This window comes from Lissotriton vulgaris, chromosome 3_1 (assembly GCF_964263255.1).
Source record: "Lissotriton vulgaris chromosome 3_1, aLisVul1.2, whole genome shotgun sequence".
In the NCBI taxonomy this organism is placed as follows: domain Eukaryota; kingdom Metazoa; phylum Chordata; class Amphibia; order Caudata; family Salamandridae; genus Lissotriton; species Lissotriton vulgaris.
This window is the reverse complement of record NC_141689.1, coordinates 1,629,542,105-1,629,562,736: the sequence shown is the minus strand read 5'-3', so window position 1 is coordinate 1,629,562,736 and position 20,632 is coordinate 1,629,542,105.

Here is a 20,632-nt window from a genome sequence, read left to right as displayed (position 1 = left end):
TTAGAAAGACAAGCCTGAGAATGACCTTGCAAACCAGTATTTTCTCTCACTCTGCAAGGGTCTAGTCCTTGCAACATCTTAATCTTTTGTTTAACACTTCTCTTAGTATATTTATGTAAGAAATCGAGTAAAAAATCTATAGATTCTTGCTGTACACTACAAATACTACTAAAATTCCAAGTGTACACTGGAGCTTTAAGAAGTCTTCCTAAAACTTAATCAGCTAATACCTCTTCTAAATTTCTAGGAACAATGTTCTCTTTCTTAATAGGACAACCATTTTTAACCTCATAAGCACAACCACTAGTGTCAACTGCATGCAACAAATCATTATTCTGAAGATAATTCTCTTCTTTAAAAAAAGGCTCAGAACTTGAACTATGTTTCTATTCACCCCAAAAAATCTCTGAAAAATAACTTCTGTTAGTTGCTCTTCTCCACTTACTTTTGGCCTTCATTAAATGGATTGGCTTATCTAGTGATAAAATTCTATTGATTACTAAAACAAATATTTTTTTCAATTCGAAAGCTTTCTCAAGATTTTCTATAGTTTTCTTCTTCTTATAAAATGCAGTTTTGTTTACATTTCATAACTTCCTTAATTAAATATGACACAATTCTATTATAAAACATTTTTTTCCTAATTTCCTTAAATAGGTTTTTCCTTCTTTTACTATACACTGTTTTTCATAAGTTGATTTTCCATGATTGTTCTCTTTATGCTTCTTTTTCTTTTTTGTTGCAGATACACTAACAGTATTTTTCACTTTGTGCACACTACTCTTAGGGCCAGATGTAGGTAATCCGATTTCACTGATTCTAAAATACCGCATTTTACCAATTCGGTGTTTTAGAATCGGTAAATGGGATGTAGATAAAAATTCGGTAAAAAATACCGAATCGATAAAATTCAGAATTGGTATTTAAATAACGAATCGGTAATTTCCGAATAGGAAAGCAAACGAAAGTGAAACTTAAGTAGGCAGCCAATCAGGTGCTACCACCCTCCCCTCCCTACCAGGAAGTGGATACACAGGCAGCTGCAACTAATTAGAAGCTTCTGAAAAGGCAGTTGGAGCTGAGCTGAGTCACTGAGCAGCAGAAAACGTTTGGAGAACTTTTAAAACTGTAAAATGGCAAGTAGCAAAGAAAAAGAGCGGACAGAGAGGAGGAGGAAACTCAAATTCAGCAGCATGGAGCTGCAGGTCCTTGTTGAGGCGGTGGTGAAGGTGCACCAAATACTGTTTGGCAGGCAGTCCCTCACTGTGGCAGAATCTGCCAAAAGAAAACTCTGGCTGCACATACTGGACAAAGTCAATGCAGTTGGGGTGACTACCAGAGACGTAGATGACCTTAAAAACCGATTTTACGACCTCAGGAGCCAAACTAAGAAAAAATTGGCAGAACACCACAAGCAGGCAACAAAAACTGGCAGAGGCAAGAACCCAGCCCCCCTTACTGACCTGGAGGAGATGGTGGCCTCAACCATTGAACCAGACAGCGTCTGCGGACTGGGAGAAGTAGATAGCTCTGCCAGAGCTGCAAGCAGAAAAGGTAAGACACATGCACAGCATTCCCCCCCTACCATCATCCTTACCTGTACCATTTGTGGCCAACTGAACCCCAGCCCAGTACTGCTAGCACTATACAGGAGCAATGCATCATGGTACATGTAGTCAGTAAATGATAGAACATTTCATACAGCACAGCAAACACCAAGTTAGGGAAATGACTGCACAGAGAATAAAGCTAAAGTGTGAAATATTTAATTGTAGTGACTGTGAGACAGTAGCGCTTAGCTAATGTACGCTCATATATCCACAGGTGAAATGTCTCACAGGCGTCCGCAGGAGACTGAAGGCACACCACCAGAGAGGGAGGAGAGTCAGGAGCCAGGTCCCACTACCCAGAACGTACCACAGGACACAGGTGCACCAAGTAGCCATCCTCCTGCACAAGACTCAGAAATGGCTCCAGAGTTGCAGGCGTCCCCTGTAAGATCTCAATCCCCTCTGCTGCTGTCCTCCCCTGAATCAACATCAAAACAACACAAAAGCCAATGCTGAGACAAAAACTTTTTACCCTAAGAAAAAGGGAGGGGTGGGAATTTTGAAAAAAGCAAAACACCCTGCTTGATTTCTTTAGCAACGTATCAAGATTTATTTTCTCGCAATTATTTTTTACTTTGTACAAAACACAATTTTTAGTGCAAGGAGAAGCCAACAATTTTCATATATACAATACATGTTACAATGAACAAAAGAAGAAAAACATAAATGTTTCAAGCATTCAGTCAAACATGGCCGTCCAATCATACACAAACATTCAAACGCATACTAACATGATCAACAAACCAAGAGAAACAAATAAAGCCACGTAATGGTCAGAAATAAATTGGAAAGAATCCCTTTCGATAATGCAATTTAAAGTCTTTTTTTGTGTATTTACACCGGGACAAGTCTTTCTCTCAAAATGAGCAAGGTGCTCAATCTTTCCCACAACAGATCAAGACCAAATACGGGGTAAAGTGGTCTACGCGTTTCGAACCCCGCTTGTTAGGGGGGTTCTCCTCAGGACCAAGTGGTTCTGTAAAAATAAAATAAAAACGGGTGCTTAGGGGGAGGTTCCATAAAAGATAATGTGAGACTCAACAATCCAGTGCGGGCGACAGCCTACCTCAGCCAATGGACCCACAAGTCATCAAAATTCGTAGATGGTAAGTCGAGAGATTTGCAAGAAGAATGCTCACAGTAGCTGTAACCAAAGCAGAAGAAATACCCGTGCTGGTCTTAGTGTCAAACACTCACAATAATTCATACGCTATTGTCTGACGAAAGCGGGACTCTTACCTGCGCTTCAACCGGCTGATAGCTTGCCGGCGTGTCCATGCTTCTCCAAAGTTCTGGGGAATAGATCTCCTAGTTACTAAGGGAAGGAGGGGAGAGGGCGGTTAGTGCTGCCGAGGGTAACATCTACGGCGTTTGCGCGTAAAAGGACGCCAAGGTTTACGCGTACAAGACTAGGGACATACCGATGGAGCGAAGGCGTCTGTCCTAGCTTCCAGTATGCGAGTTGTGATGAAATTCGCCTGTTTGGGCGGAACTCGAACTTCCTGTTTTAAAGCCCCATGTCATTATGGGACTTGTAGTTTATTTGGAAGGCAATTGGTGGAGGACTCCAAAATGTAGATACATAAACAAAAGCGGCGGACGCTTGATTGGAAAGGACTTAACACATCAAGATTCATTTAAAGTCACAGAGAAAAGAAGTTGATGGAATGCCAACCATATTAAGTGGTATTCTTGTAGATTTCAGCAATCTCGTTCAAGCCTTTTGAGGCGGTGTTAAATTTCATAATGAGTAATGCTTCACGTTGGGATAGTTTCGCGTCCAGGTCCCCTCCTCTTGGATCTTTATCAATTTTGGATAGAACTGTCCATTTTAGATCAGTTAGGTCATGTTTCATCCTGGTTCAATGGTTAACCAATGGGGCATTTTCCACTCCTTTCCTGATCCTAGATTTGTGCTGGGTAATCCTATTTCTTACTTCCTGTGTGGTTTTCCCAATATATATCAAAGGGCACGGGCATACGATAGCGTAAATTACATTTTTGCTTTTACAATTAGTAAACGTTTCGTGCTTCCAATGAATGTTGTCGGCACTGAAGATGAAGTCTTCAATTGTTTCATTGCAACAAGTGCAAGTACCGCACTTGTGGTGGCCCTTAGTTGGCGGGAGTCCAAATAGGCTTTTCAAAGTTGGTGCTTTAGTTATAGGAAGGGCAGCTCTGACGATATGGTTCGCTATACTCTTTTCTTTTTTGAACGCGAACAGTGGGGGTGCCACGAAATCCTCATGGAGATCTTTTAGTAGGTGCCAGTTAGATAGAATCAGCTTCTTGTATGGATTGGCTGCTGGACAAAATGTAGTGACACAAAAAGTCTTTTCAAATCTGTCTTGACTTTCTTTTCCAATAGGGTTTCTCTGGGAGTCCATCAAGCTCTTTTGAGAGAGTTCTTTAAAAGCCTTTTGGGGTAACCCCTTTGTATAAGGCGTTCCTTCAACTCACTGGCATGTTTAAAATATTCCTCCTTGTCTGAACAATTACGACGAATTCGGAGGAATTGTCCGTAGGGAAGATTTTCTTTCATGTTACGTGGGTGATTACTGCTGAAATGTAGCGCCTTATTCCGATCCGATGGTTTGCGAAATAAGGTGGTTTTGAGTCCCTGTGTGGTAGACTCTACTTTAACATCCAAAAATGTTATGAATTCATTAGAAGCCGTGGATGAAAATTGAATATCAATCGTTCTTGAGTTCAGCCATTCAATGAATTGGTTCAGTTCCTCCTGGTTTCCTGTCCAAATCAGGAACACATCATCTATATACCGCATATAGTTGGAAATGCGGAGGCTGAATGGGTTATTGTTGTATATGAATTTTTCTTCATATAATCCCATGTACATTATTGCCAGCTCTGGGGCAAAGGGGCAGCCCATAGCTACCCCTTTAATCTGAAAAAAGAACTCAGAATCAAATGTAAAAAAGTTCTTCTGCAGTGCGAAGCGTGATAGATCCAGTATGAATTCTGTAGGGACCCTCATTGGTCTTTCCCGACTGTCTAGGAAAAAAGTTAAAGTTTCCAAGGCTTGGTCTTGAAGTATTTGTGTATACAGCGACACTACGTCAAGGGTGACCAATAACTGTGTTCTGCTGTCAAAAGTGATATTAGCTAGTCGATTTAAAAATGAGGTGGTGTCTCGTAAGTGAGCTGGAATAGTGTCAATAAAGGGCTTCAAAAAGAAATCAATATATTTCGCAACCGGTTCAAAGAGGGATTCGCAACCCGATATAATGGGGCGTCCTGGTGGGTTGAGCTCGTCTTTATGCAGTTTAGGAAGAGCATAAAACACCGGAGTTCGAGGGTTTTTGTTTTGTAGAAAAGATAGTTCCTTTGGTCCAACATATCCTTCATCAAAGCCTTTTTGGATAACATCGAATAATTGGTTTTTAATTTCCAACGTGGGGTCCTTCCCGATACGCCTGTAGCAGGCTTGGTCACTTAGTTGGCGATGGACTTCTTGTTTATATTTATTGACGTCCCAAATGACGATTGCTCCGCCTTTGTCGGCCTGTTTAACCACAATAGTCTCATCTTTTTTAATTGTCAAAAGCGCGTCTCTTTCAGTTTTTGCTATGTTATATTTCACAAAGGTTTTCCTTTTTTCCAAGGCTGAAATCCCAGATAATATGGTATTTTCAAACGTTGTTACTTCCTTGGGAATTTTTGGGCCTTTAGGGCAAAATGTGGATTTCCTTTTTAGACCTGTGACTTCCTCTTGTTGTTCATCAATAGAGTCTTGAAAGAATGTTTTCAAGCGTATTTTACGGCAAAACTCAAGTGTCTCTAGTTTCATCTTCACGTAATCCGTAGGTCGGGATGGAACGAAATTTAGGCCTTTGGAAAGTATTGATTTTTCAGCAGGTGACAAAATCCTGTCAGAGAGATTAAAGATCGGAGACGTGGTTAATTCTTGTAGAATTTCTGGCGGGTTCTCATTTCCCACGGTTGAGGTGTTCGGGTTCGTCCTCGGGGTTTCGGTTGGCCCCGTCCTAAAAAAGGCTGTTGATTTTGCTGCTGTTGTTGGTATTGTCCTTGTCCTCCCCTGAATGCCAGAATCACACCATGACACAACACCTGCATCACAACCAAGCAGGAGGCATGTTGTGGCCCCACTTGTAGAAATGGAGTCAGCAGCAGCTGACATGGCGGGGGAAGAAACCCACAACTTGCCTGCGGATGACAGCCCTGGCACACTGCACTCTAGTGCAGAGGTGGGCCATAGTGGTGGAAGAAGCCGCAGAGTCCTTGAAAGGCGTGCAGATACACCTGTGGAGCGTCAAACTGTGTTCCGTGGCCTGGAGGGGTCCATGGTGAGAATCCAGAGGTTGCAGGGAAAAGCCATCCAATCATGCCAACGCAAAATGAGGTCCCTGAACAATAACATAGGAGACATAGGAAAGGTCATCAGGGAGCTTGTAGAAGTGAACAAAGAAATGGCAGCAGGGATGGGCAAAATGAGCCAATCGGTGCAGTTGCTATGCACAAAATTAGACACTGATTTTCAGTCAAGGCGCAGAGAAAGACAGCGTGCTCATGGCCAAAATAAAGCTATCAACCGCCTTGCCACTGCCACATCCCTGCCATGTAGGAGAAGCAGTAACATGCAGGAGGCAATGACCCAAAATAACAATGAGGTCACTAGGGGCATGGGCAGGATGACCAGTGCTCTTGAGGCGCTGTTAAATGCCCAACCAGCACAAACAGCTGCTCTGGATGTGCCTGTGAGGAGGAGAGCACAAGCAGGAGCAGCATGGCAAGCTCCCTTGCCACAGAGACAAGGAGGATCAGCAGGCGCCACACTAAGGTCACAGGCCAGCAGGAAAGGGAGCACAGTGAGCACCATACAAGTGGCCCTGGGAAGCGAGGGCGAAAATTACTATGACAATTCAATCAATCAATCAATCAATCAATCATCGCATTTATATAGCGCACTACTTACCCAGAGGGTCTCAAGGCGCTGGGGGAGGGGGATCTGCTACTGCTCGAACAACCAGGTCTTGAGTTGCTTCCTGAAGGCGAGGTGGTCCTGGGTCAGGCAGAGGTGGGTGGGGAGGGAGTTCCATGTCTTGGCGGCGAGGTAGGAGAAGGACGGGTCCCCCTGTGGTGGCTCTACGGATGCGGGGGACGGCGGTGAAGGTGTGGCTGGTCGATCGAAGCTGGCGTTTGGGAGCGTAGAAGTTGAGGCGGCTGTTGAGGTATCCTGGGCCTTGGCTGTGTAGGGCTTTGTGTGCGTGGGTGAGGAGACGGAAGGTGATTCTCTTGTTGACCGGGAGCCAGTGCAGGTCTCTCAGGTGTCCGGAGATGTGGCTGCGATGGGGGATGTCCAGGATCAGTCGTGCTGAGACGTTCGGGATCCGCTGGAGTCTCTTCTGGAGTTTGGAGGTGGTTCCGGCGTAGAGGGTGTTGCCGTAGTCCAGACGGCTGGTGACGAGGGCCTGGGTGACCGTCTTCCTGGTCTCGGTGGGGATCCACCGGAAGATCTTACGTAGCATGCGCAGGATGTTGAAGCACGACGAGGAGACAGCGTTGACTTGTCTGGTCATGGAGAGGGAGGAGTCTAGGATGAAGCCCAAGTTGCGTGCGTGGTCTGTTGGTTTGGGTACGCTGCCTAGGGAGGGGGGCCACCAGGAGTCGTCCCAAGCGGCGGGTGAGGATCCCAGGATGAGGACTTCCGTCTTATCTGAGTTCAGTTTCAGGCGGCTGTTCTTCATCCATTCGGCTACCTCTTTCATCCCTTCGTGAAGGTTGGCTCTGGCGGTGGCGGGATCGTTGGTAAGGGAGAGGATCAGCTGGGTGTCGTCGGCGTAGGAGATGATGTTGAGGTTGTGCTGGCGTGCGATGTCTGCGAGGGGGCTCATGTAGATGTTGAAGAGGGTTGGACTGAGCGAGGAGCCTTGAGGGACGCCGCAGATGACTTCGGTGGCTTCAGATCTGAACGGAGGGAGGCGGACTCTCTGTGTCCTCCGGCGAGGAAGGAGATGATCCACTCCAGCGCCTTCTCCTGGACTCCGACGTTGCTGAGGCATTGTACTAGGGTACGTTGGCAGACAGTGTCGAAGGCCGCGGAGAGGTCGAGGAGGATGAGGGCCGCTGTTCATGGTGAAGATAACCAGGAATGACATCATTTAAGTTAAAACATGTTTGTTGCACACTTGTGCTTTACTAACCTACGTCATGATATAATTAAACTACATTAGTTGCATACTCCACCTGTCTGTGTCTTTTTACTTACTGAAAAGAAGTTTTGTTTGACCTCTTCTCGTCTGTGTCTGCCATCAGTTGGTGTTGCAACTCCAGATGTGTGTGGTTCAGGCAGTGCTTGGTCATCATCATGGTCCTCATAATCTGAGATATCCACTTCGGGGCCCTTCTTAACTGCACAGGCTGTAATCATCTTGTAGCAGGTGATCGGTGAGTACTGGCGGGCCCCTCCACTCTTATGCAGGCAGCAAAATCTGCTCTTCCACATTCCAAAGGTGCGCTCCACAATGTTTCTGGTTGTTTTGTGTGCCCAGTTGTATCTCCTCTGTTTTGGTATAGTAGGGTTGAGGTAGGGTGTGAAGATGAAGGACCGGAGGGCATATGCGCTGTCCCCTAATTGCAAGAAGAAAAAACATTACAGACACACATACATCTGCTATACGTTTCAGGGGAGTTTCACACAGTGTGTTACCTAGCAAGTATCCTTCGCCAAATTCCCCCGCTGTCAGGCATGCGTAGATCCCACTGTTTTGGAAGATGTAAGAGTTGTGGATACTCCCGGGAAATTTGGCTACTATGTCAGTGATCAGGTACTGGAATTACAGATCACCTGTACATTTATGGTGTGGGTGGACTTCTTGTTCTGATAAGTGTACTCAGTGGCAGCAGGTGGGCATATTGGTATGTGGGTACCATCAATGCAGCCAATGACGTTTAAGAAATGCGCCATCTGATAAAAGTCTGTCTTTGTCCTGAGCAGTTCTGCATGCGTTGCAGGGAAGCTGATGTAGTAATGCATTCTCTGCAACATGGCGTCAAGGAATTTTTTTAAGAAACGGGACAGGCAGCTCTGGGACACCCCACCTACCTCAGCAACCACACTCTGGTAACTCCCAGATGCAAGCAGGTGTAGGCTGCACAGCACCTGCACATGGGGTGGGATGGCGTGCGCCCTTGGGGTTGGATTGTCCTACAGTGGGTGGAGATCCCTGATGGGGTCCAGGATAGTTTGGGGGGCCAGCCTGTACCTCTGTAGGATCTCAGGCTCAGTTAGCTGGAATAGAGTGATCCTCTGCTGTACACCTGCTCCTCCCTCCTCCAGACCCTCTCTCCTTCTGCCTGGAGCCGTAGCCGCCTCGCAATGACATAGAATGCCGCCATTCTGGTGAAAGTGGTGCATTTTGGGGCCTTTTTTTATAGCCTGCACCTGGTTACCACCTGATTTCAATCCATGGTAAATACAGACTCTTAAATACCACATTTCATGCAAATTCGGTATTTAAAAGGGTACCTACATCTCGAAATTCATTTTTTCCATTTCTTAATTACCGAATCTGTAAAGTTTCAGAATCGGAAACTTTACCGATTCGGTAAATTTACCGATTCAGTAAATTTTCCGTTTGGGTAAAGTTTTCGATGCCAAAACTTTACAGAATCGCTAAATATACCGATTCTGTAAATTTTCCGATTCAGTAAAGTTACCGATTCGGAAACTTTACAGATTCGGTAAATTTACCGAATCGATTGCTTTTGGGTCCCCTACATCCCAAATGCCCAATAACGGTCGGTAACAGCTGAAATTCAGTAATTTCGGCCGTTACCGACCGGTATTGGGCAACCTACATCTGGCCCTTAGTGTTTAATATTTTCCTCAGAAAAGTCTTCGTTCTCTTACCAGGACTTTTTTTCTTTTTGTTAACACATTTTTCTTCATGTATATCTTGTGGATGACTTCTCTTTAAATAAACACCTTTCTTTCGTTGTTTCCTCTTTTGAGCTTTTGTAGGCATGATGAATTTGTTTCAATGTTGATACATAGAATCTATTATAAAAAATATATATACCATTACAAAAATAAATATATGAAATATACTATTATATTACTTAAAAGAAGAGAAGGTGGATTATGAGGACAAAGGTGGGAGTATGACAATAGAAGGACTTACAACAAAAGAAGAAGTAGGATGAGACAAAAGAAAATATGAGGTGAAAGGTGAGTATAAGCAGACACTGCAATAGAAAGAGATAAAGGGAGTATGAACAGACTGGAAAGTATGAAGAGGTAAGGGAGAGTATGACAAGAAAGGTGGAAGTATGAGGAGAGACGGGGGCAGTATAAGAAGAGAGAGAAATACTGTAAAGAGAAAAGAAGGAATATGTGGAAAGAGGCGTAAGTATAAGAACACAAAAGGAATACAAGGAAAGGAGGGTGTGTATAACAAGAGAGAGGAGAGTACCAGAACAGAGCACGGAGAATTTTAGGAAAAGTAGAGCATAAGGAGAAAAGGGGTGTATAAAAACAGAGAATACAGTATGAGAAGAAAAGAAGGAGTATAAACAGATAGGGGATTATGAAGAGTGAAAAGTGTATGAAGAAAGAGGCAGGAGTATGACAAGAGAAACAAATATAAACAGAGAGGTCAGTATAAAAAGACGGGGAGTATGAGGAAAGTGCTGCAGAGTGGTTGCATGGAGTCAAGGAGGAGTAAGACAATAGAGCAAGCACTAGAAAGAAGTAGTATAAACAGAGAGAACAGAAAATGAAAATATAAAAGGAATATAAAGAGAAACTGCAACATATGAACACAGAGAGAAGGAGTATAGGGCAAAAGGGAATATAAGAAAAAGGCAGTAGTATGAGGAGACATGGAGAAGTAAGAGAAGAGAGAAGGGAATATGAAAACAGGGGGAAGTATAAGGACAGGGGGAAGAATGAGGAGAGGGAAGTGACAATAAGAAAAGAGGACAATATCAGTAGAGAGTGGGGAGTATAAGAAAAGGGACAACAAGTGTGAGCAGAGAGAGGGGAGTATGAGAAAAAAAATTATGACAAAAGAATAGGGAGTATGTGCAAAGAAGAGTGAGAATAAAATGTAAGAGAGAATATAAGAAAAGAAGAGTATATATGAAAAAATAGGAAGGAATATAAAGAGAGAGAGACGAAAATGTGGAGAAAAGACAAATATAAGGGAAGACTTAATGTATAAAGAGAGAGGGAGTACTATGAGGAGAAAGTAAGAACTATGAGGACAGGGGTGAATATAAAGACAAGAAAGAATATAAAGAGTAGGGGAAGTATGCAAAAAGAGGAGCAACTATGAAGAGAAAAGAAAAGTAAAAGAAGAGAGGAGAATATAAGAAAAAGGAGGTAGTATGATGAGAGACGAAGAAGTAAGAGGGGAGAGGAGGGAGTATGGCAAGAGAGTGTAGAAAATATGGAAAAGGTGCGAATATAATTCCTTAATGTACACAGATGCACAGGGTGATATTACACACAAAAATATGAGACCACGCATTTTACCAAAACACATTTACTACTGTAAAACGTTTAAGTGACTATACACATTCTATGTATATAACTAGTACATTTCAATGAACAACCGTGACTCATTTTGCAAATACATATGCAATTTGCTACATTATTTCTACCAACATTACATCTTAAAAAATGACATAATAAAGCCACAAAGACTTACAAAGGCCTTGTAAATCTGCCACAGAGTATATGCAGAGAGAGACAAAAGGAGAAAGAGGAGAGAACAGGGAGTATGAATATAAACATGAAGTATGAAAAGAGAGGGAAGAAAATAAGGAGACAGGAGCAATATGAGGACACTAAGGAAAATATAAACACAAATAAAGGCACTATGAAAACACATGAGAATATAACAACAAGCATTTGCAATGCAACAGGTCTTGCATTACTTAGAGTTAGAGAATGTGGCATTCTTTATATTTAGCTGGATATGTTTACTGGTTTGTGTACTATGTATGTTACGGAATAGCAGGTTAGTATGTATCTGTGGAGTAAGTATGTGTATTATAGCGTTCCCATACCATGTTTACATTGCCAGTGAGGCTAACAGTAGATATATACACAGAAACAAACATACAGAGAGACACATGCACAGATACACGCAGAGACAAACACACAGAAACGCATTTAAAGAGACAGACACGCACATAGAAACATACACACAGAGACGCACAGACAGTCACGCACACATAGAGACTGACACATGTATAGACATGCACACAGACACACATAGAAACAAAGATGCACACACAAAGAAGAGACGTACTTACAAAGACAAATGCACATATAGAGATGCACACACAGACATTGAGACGCACACACAGAAAAATACACACAGATAAAGACACGCATACCGACAGAGATGTACACCGAGAGACAGAAACACACACATAGACACACACACACACAGGCACAGATACAGAAACACGGACACATCAAAAAGCACACACAGAGACAGAGATGTGCACACAACACAGAGACATGCACACAGACACAGAAACGGACACACAGAAAAAGAGGCATATACATAAAGAGAGACTCACACACAGAGACAAACACGCAAACACAGACTAAGACACACAGAGATACACAGACACACAGATACACACACACAAACATGGTTTGGTAGCTAAGTTGGCTAAGGCATCCGCTACAGGAGCTTGTGCTTAACCTTACGTTTACAGTTGTTTCTAACTGTATCCCTACCCCTTACTGACCTTGCTCCCACAGATGCGGTTATCTTGCCCCTCTGTGTTTAAATACAGTACAAGGCAATAAAATATAGTTAATTGCTGTGGTGCTTATGTTTGGGCGATGTGTTCTGATGTTAATGCACATTTTGCCAAGTGCTTTAAAAGGTGTCTTTCAGTTGGGCAGTATCAGCGATACTCCAGATGAAACAAGTAAAGACGCTTTAAATCCACCGACGGTTTTATAACTTCAATAGGACAGATAATGTGTAGCATCGCGCTCTAGTCTTCGCAGGGCAACGCAATGACGTAGAGTGCGGCAGCCATTTTAGGAGCGATTTGAGTGCCAATAGCTGAGCAGCTCGGACGTGTTCCCGGCGCTCTCTTGTGCAAATAAAAGAATAATATACTTATCACCCCACAGTGTGTGCACCTTATTTTGGGGAACCCCCTACATTACATAGTGCCATATATTCTGGGGAGTAACTATCGGGAGATGCGGAGCACCTACCCGCCTTCAATGCAGGAAAAGGAGTCTGGAATTTCTAAGGTGCACAGCAATGTTATTGATAAGACAAGCACTGCCAGCGGTTGAGAACACAGCAAGTACATACACTGCGAATTCTCCATTAAGAGCACTGGAGAAAGGGACTGGTAGACAGCAGAAGCCTGCAGGGGAAGACAGACCCCTCTCCTGCAGCTGGAACGTCCGGGGAGATTGGGCGGGCGGGCAGAGGGGAGTGAAGCAACAGGGAGTCACGTGGCCTGTAAGCAATGCAAACAATGCTGTGACTCTTCCACCTTCTTTCTGTAGAGTAGTGTGGAGCTAAAGTTATAATCAGTCATAACCCGGGCTTCCCTGCTTAACCAAACTGTGTCATCTTATGCAATTATTTTATTTCATCAATTCCCTCTTTCTACATGATCATATATGAAAATGCATTCAAACCAGTGCTTTCATAATACGAGCTGTATAAAAATAGCGCGTACGATTTTATCATATTTTAGGTGATGCGGTGTGATTTGCATGACAGACATTTCTAAGCTCATTGGCTTGGCTCTGCATGGAAATGACCAGCAAAGTTGGAACTGAGAAATATGTTATTTAGGGATGGAATATACGGCATAGTAGTCGCATAGATTTAGCTACAACTCTGTATCACACCCCTCCAAAAAGGTATTTTTTCCTTGGCTGTTATGGAAGATTTGAAACATTTTAGATTTTATAAAAGGAGAGATGAGGGAGTATGACAAAAGAGGGTAGAAAATATAGAAAACGGAGAAAATATAATTCCTTAATGTACACAGACACACAGTGTGATATTAAACAAAAAAATATAACACCATGCATCATACCAAAACATACTTACTATTGTAAAACATTTCAAAAGGGGCGAATATAATTCCTTAATGTACACAGATGCACAGTGTGATATTACACAAAAAATATGAGACCATGCATTTTATCAAAACACATTTACTACTGTAAAACGATTAAGTGACTGTACACATTACATGTATATAATTACTACATTTCAATGAACAGCGCTGACTCATTTTGAAAATACATATGCAATTTACAACATTATTTTTGCCAACATTACAATAAAAAAAAGAGACACAATAAAACAACAAAAACCCACACGGGTCTTGTAAATCTGCCCAGAGTGTATACAAAGAGAGAGAAAGGATAAAGAGGAGAGGACAGAGAGTATGAACAGAAAAATGAAGTATTAAGAGAGAGGTAAGAAAATGAGGAGACAGCTGGAATATGAGGAGAGACGGAAATATAAACACAAAGAAGGGCAGTATGAGGATAGAGGACAATATAAGAAAAAGAGGGTAGTACAAGGAGAAAGGAAGGAGTAAGAGGAGAGAGGGGGAAGTGTGACAAGAGAGGGTAGAAAATATGAAAAAAGGGGCAAATATAATTCCTTAATGTGCACAGACGCACAGTGTGATATTGGACAAAAAAATATGAGACCATGCATTATACCAAAACACATTTACGAATGTAAAACGTTTAAGTAGCCATACACATTCCATGTATATAACTACCACATTACAGTGAACAACCCTGACTCATTTTGCAAATACATATGCAATTTACTACATTACTTTTGCTTTTGCCAACATTACATCAAAAAAAGTGACACAATAGAACAACAAAACGGCACAAGCGACTTGTAAATCTGCCCTGTTTTTGAAGAGAGAGAGGGAAGAGTAAGAGGACAGATCAGGGAGTACAAAGAGAAAGATGAAGTATGAACAAAGAGGCGGCAAAATAAGGAGATAGAAGGAATATGAGGAGAGACAGAGGAATACAACAACAAAAAGTCAAAAGGGGCTTAAAAATCTGCCAAAAGTGTATGCAGCAGTGTATGACTGCAAAAATTGTAGATTTAGAACACAAGCCTAATTTTAAACAACCAACACTATTAACTACTCAACAACTGAAAAAGTGACTGCACACATTCTAAATTTTTTAGTACTGCACTTTATTGCACAAAGGTGACTCACTAAACAAATTAACTTAACAAATGATTTTATCATAATAGTTATCCAAATGCAGAGAATACATTACTCTTACTAAAAACAAAATGTACAACATATATTCCCTTACAATTTATCAACTCACCTTTGAAATTGTAGATGTAGATTAAGAAGAATGCAACTCACACAGTAGGTATTCTTATACAGAATCTCTCTACTTCAGTGTTTGCAGCAGAACCGAGAAATGGCACATTTTTCATCTCAATTTACACATATATACATGCAAATAACAAATCGAAATCCTTCACACATTAATTCAAAATCAAACACACATTTCTATTGATTCAACATGTCAAACCTTACCAAGTGACATGACTTTCCACCCTACCCCAAACAGATCATGCAAAAGTCAACTGTCAACAAAGGTCAACATTTCAGCACTCTATAAAAGACAGCTCCTCAACAAATTTACACTATGCATAAGCACTTACTTATAAGTACCAATAAAGAGAAAAATTCTCATTAGAACCATCCAAAATATAAACACATAAACTTGATAGATATCTTTAAGATATATATTTTTAATTGTTTCTTTGTTGCTTACCTATGCTTATGTGACGACTTACAAAAGTCGCACTGTACGTCATCCGTACGTGCATGGTACGCGTACGGTAAATCTACTGTAAAAAAAAATAGCCCCTATCACAAATTTTTTATAATCCCCGGGGACCCCATCCACCAGGGCTCAAATATAAGGTTGGGGACCTTGGGGGGAGCTTCAAGGCCCCCACGGTCCCAGCCGGTTACTCTCGTCCTTCGGGTGCCGGTATTTCTTTTTGTCACAGAGAGCAGCTTACATGCTGATCTCTCCTGCGAAAAGCAATCTGCTTTCCTATTTGAAAGAGCCGCCCACGGAGGCTAATTAACAATAAAGCGGGCTTCGTTTTTTTTTTCTTTTTCGCCCAAAACGGGTACCCCGCAATTAAAAAAATATTAATAATAATAACTTTTAGACCTAACGATCCATGTGAAACCCCCTGTGCAGACCTAGGTGATCAGTATGTTTCTACCCTGTCCCCTTCGCAAGTTTTTTGCGGTTCTTTCACTGCTTTCTTGTGACTCGGTTTTACCGAGGCACAAGATTGCTGCCAACACTTATATAATGTAAGCATAAGAAGTGAATACTTATGATAAAATAAAATTAATGTGATGGAACTCGTGATACCAATGAATGTAAAAGCATTTCTGCATTTTTCCCATATAATGAATATAAAAGACTCAATAAAAATATTTTTAAAATATAAGTATTTTTCTTTCAAAGATGGTTTGAAGAGTTATGCATTTTATAAAACAATATAGTACTGCACACTAAAGGAGAAAAGTCAGTACAATTATGATAGACTAGAAAATAAAAAATTAAATACTTTTACAGTCAACAAACTCATAAGCAGAGTACACAGTTTAAGTTAAAAGCACCCTACCACAACTAGTTTTTGAAATGCATTGTAAAATAAAGTGCGTCATAAAAAAGGGTACATACATGATGACTGTATCGTAAAGTCACATAGAAAAAAGAAAGTGAAAAAGGCATTGGTCGCTAATACGTTTTCTTATAATGCTGCACAACCAATTAAAAACAGGTGTTACAAGTTTTTGTTTTTAACATACGAATAAATCAGATATTTTGGCATGTACACGAAGCAGGAGGGAATTATTAAACATGATTGGCTTTCGCAAGACCTGGAAAGGCTTGTTCCAGAATAAGTTCGCACTTCACTGCCAGACCCCATTTAATGATTATCCAGGCTCTCAACCTAAAAACGTCACAAACCATCTCTCATCACTTTGTCTACTTTTTTAGTGTATTGTATGAGGTAGAGTGCGTGACCCTATGCCCAGAGCCGTCGAAAGTTCTGGAGACTGCCACGCCTCAGGGTCAGCTCCTGCAGTGTCCCGGAGCCACGTGGCCCCTCTCCCAACATTTAAAAGCCCCAGGGGGAGATGGTAAATTAATCGAGGCTGAATATGTTAGTACAGGCAACTATTTAAAGCCCGGGTGAGAGATGGTAAATTAATCGAGACTGACTTCGTTAGTACAGGCCACTCTTACGATTCCACGAAAACACAACAACAGTATAAGGCACAGATTTCCATTGTAGTGATTTCTTAGTTGCAGGTCTAGATGTCAGATCGGCACACACACTCCCTCATGGCTGGTATACACCCACACCACACCCATCCAGCACATTCGACACTACACACATGACCCTATGTATAAAAAAGACGGAGCGCACGTGTTGTACGCCATTTTTGAGCTGTTCCCAAAGTACCGAACAAGGGGCCCACTACTATATGCGTGGCCTCTTTGGTCACTGAGTTAGTGGTGCCCAAAGCACTGAGCAGGCGAAGAAACTGCGATGATGATGATAGGAACACGAGTATGTTGTTAGCCAGATAGATATCAAGACTCGGCACCATATATGAGACTTTTTTGATGGAGATCAGGACTACATCATTCAGAAGGTGTCTATTCCACGAGAAGGTGAGCAGTGAGACTTGAGTATGCATCGGAGGAAGGCAAAAGGTTGTAGCAGACTAGATACAAAAACGCGACTTAGCGTTTTAGACGATCACACTCTTATATAGTGTATTATTTACATGTATACATTTTTTTCCCAATAGCAGGAACGTTTTTATAATCGCTGAAATGTCTGGAATATTACCAATACAAATAGTTCATAGAAATGAAGGAACATGTATAAAAACGTGATGTTATCTAACTTCAAATAAATATGGTATCAATTACCAATCATAACATCTTTCTTTTATTATATTTTAGATGTAGAGTTTCAGGATGCATTATGTCCGGAAAGTGGTGAAAAACACTGATGACGAAAAGGTGAGCTGCAAGTATTGTTTTCAGTCACTCTCCTATTTCTTCTCTTGTTTCATAAAAAAATTACACAGAATGTTAACTACCTTTTTATCTTATAGGTTGTGTTTTACAAATTGACAAAACCCCCGCAAAAAGAAACCTACAAACCTCTACGTTCGTGCATTCTGCGATGATGCGTGGCCACTGTAACAACGACTGAGAAGCCTGCTTCGACACATAGTGCACCTTCTTTGAAGGACGTCAATGGCACAAGGTGAGCAAAGAAGGTTGTTTCTGAAACAACAACAAGTTATCTGTGAAAGGAGAGAATATGTAGTATGCAGCAGGTGCGCAATACCCATTAGGCTAACGGGGCATCAGCCCCCCACCCATCGTCTGTGTCTCTTCCACGTTTTAATGTCCTTTTAGCTCTCTCTTTCTTACTGTCTCTCACATCGTTTTGTTTCTTCTTTTTTACAGTTATGGACGCTGCTGTCTCCACTGTGCTATATAGAACCTTACCTGAGTTTAAGTGGAGAACTCTGTTGCCTACAATGAAGCCTGCTTCGAGACGTAGAGCACCCTCTTTTAATCATTTCTGTGGCACTAGGTGAGCAAAGAAACTTATTTCAGAAACAACAGCAAATTATCTGTGATAGAAGAGAGTGGATAGTGTGCAGCACCTTGTCTGTGTCACTGTGTAGAAATGTATAATTACCAAAGAGCAGTGACAACAGATAGGTTACAACAGTCTGAGGAACATATCTACAAGCTTATTGCACCACTTTTGTGTCACTATTAACATGGCAAAAGTGGAGCAAGGAGCTTGTAAATCTGCGTCTGAATTTTCAAGGAAAGCTCTCAACTCCAAACTCTGCAAATCAATGGGGTGCAACAGTCTAGGTACGCAATATTAAGAACTCACATTACAATTCACTTTTGTCAGGAGTTTCGCAAGTCAGTTTACAGTGATTAAACAAATGTCCTTTTGTTTGCTTCACCAAACATCCTTCAGAAGCAATCACGCATATCGAGCAACAGCAATGGAATTGTCTGCAATGTATTGAATCTACTTTGACGTGTAAAAGCAGAGTTAAATTCACGTTCTGAACTCTGATGGCCGCAGTGTTTATACAAGGTAAGCACAGAGGCCTAGATATACAATGCCTCCAATTAAATGCATTAGAAATAAATTGGCGTATTTACAATCCATCTGTGCCACTTTTGTGTCAGTAACGCAGTAGACACTTCCATATAGACACCACTTGAACGCGGGACTATAACTGAAGTGAAATGTACCCGGCACACTGCACACGTAAAATCGCAGTGTTACCTTGACTTGTAATGTTTCACCTCATATAGTTATGGGAAAAAAACATACCTAGGCAATTTTATCCTATTGTCTATACAGTGATAAAAGGGAGAATTAACACATCCAAGAGTTGAGTTCTGTCTTTATTGTCATAATTTTTTAGAGTTTCTTTAAAGATACCTTTTTATACATAAATCATTTAAAAATTGTATCGACATGCAATTCAAAACACAATATGAATAAAAACAATATCACAAAATCAAAGAAAGATTATATAGCAAGACAAGACAAAAAATGTGGCACAATAGTAAATTTGACACGCGTTTCGGCGAACCGGCGCCTTCTTCAGGAATAGCCACTAATTACTTTTAAAAACACTTAAGAATATTCGAGAAAGAATGATTGAAATTTTGCAGGTCACAATTGATGATCAGTTTGTTGGAATGTTTTCGATTTATATCGCCTCAGATAGCAATACTCAGTGTTGAAAAGCTGTATTACTTTTGTGATGTCGATTGTAACAGACCATATTCCTGAGGTAACCCTAGTTACTTGTAACGTCAAGCCTAGCCTTCGAGTTCTTTAGATTTCGATAAAACACAAAGCTTTAATTGAGCTTTGCCGATGCAAATTAGAAGGTGGGCTTGAAGTCACGGCGTCTGACGTCGTAGTTATACCGATAAAAAATTAAGAGATGTGGCTTGTTACGAAATCTCGCTGCAGGCAACTGATAGCGCAATCTAAGTGCTCGTAACGTCGAGCGTCGCCTTCGGACTCTTTAAAAATGATAAAAACGAAGCTTTGATGGAGCTTTGCCGATATAGACCGAAGGCGAGCGAGAAGAAACGGCGTCTGGCGTCGTAGGTAGCGCAATGGCGGAAGGATATCAGCATAAATATTTGTCCCTGACCTAGGAATTGAACTAATCATTGTTCAGGGGATCCTTGTTATATACATTGTTCACCTCATATAGTCACATCTGCATAATTTTAAACTCTAATTTTCTTTTTTGTTTTGCAAATTACCTATTGTACTTCTTTTGGAGTCCACATCCTAAGGTATTTTTCTAGCTGTTTATTATATTGTTATCATTAAGTTATGTTTACAGTTATTTTTGTTTTAATAAAAGTTAATTAAAAAAACTACATAGTTCTTTTTTTTGGGGGGGTGACGGTCCACAATAAAAATAATATTTATAATTTGAAGTACTATAGTAAGATGTTCAAGAGTAGGGTTGAAAAGTACTGACTGTACAATAAGTTATATTTTCTCTGGATGGATAAGAACATAGAAAATAAATCAAAGTAAAACAAAACTATGTGTACCACATTTACAAACCTCTTGCAACATTTTCCCGTACAAACCTACCCCCTACAAAATTAAGTGTGTGGTCTCAATGACGCCCTTCAAACAACAGAAACAACCACCCCCCGAAAAATTTCTATATTGTGTGAGAGGGGCTGCGTGGCCCTCCGCCTAGTGCCCTGGAGTCCATGACGCCCAGACCCGGTTGCTGCAGTGTCCATTGGGGGGAAACAGTCATTACAACGCGTTCATAGGCACGCGTGATCGTCACCACGAAGCCATTAGCACGCATATGACTATACCACGCATGCCTTT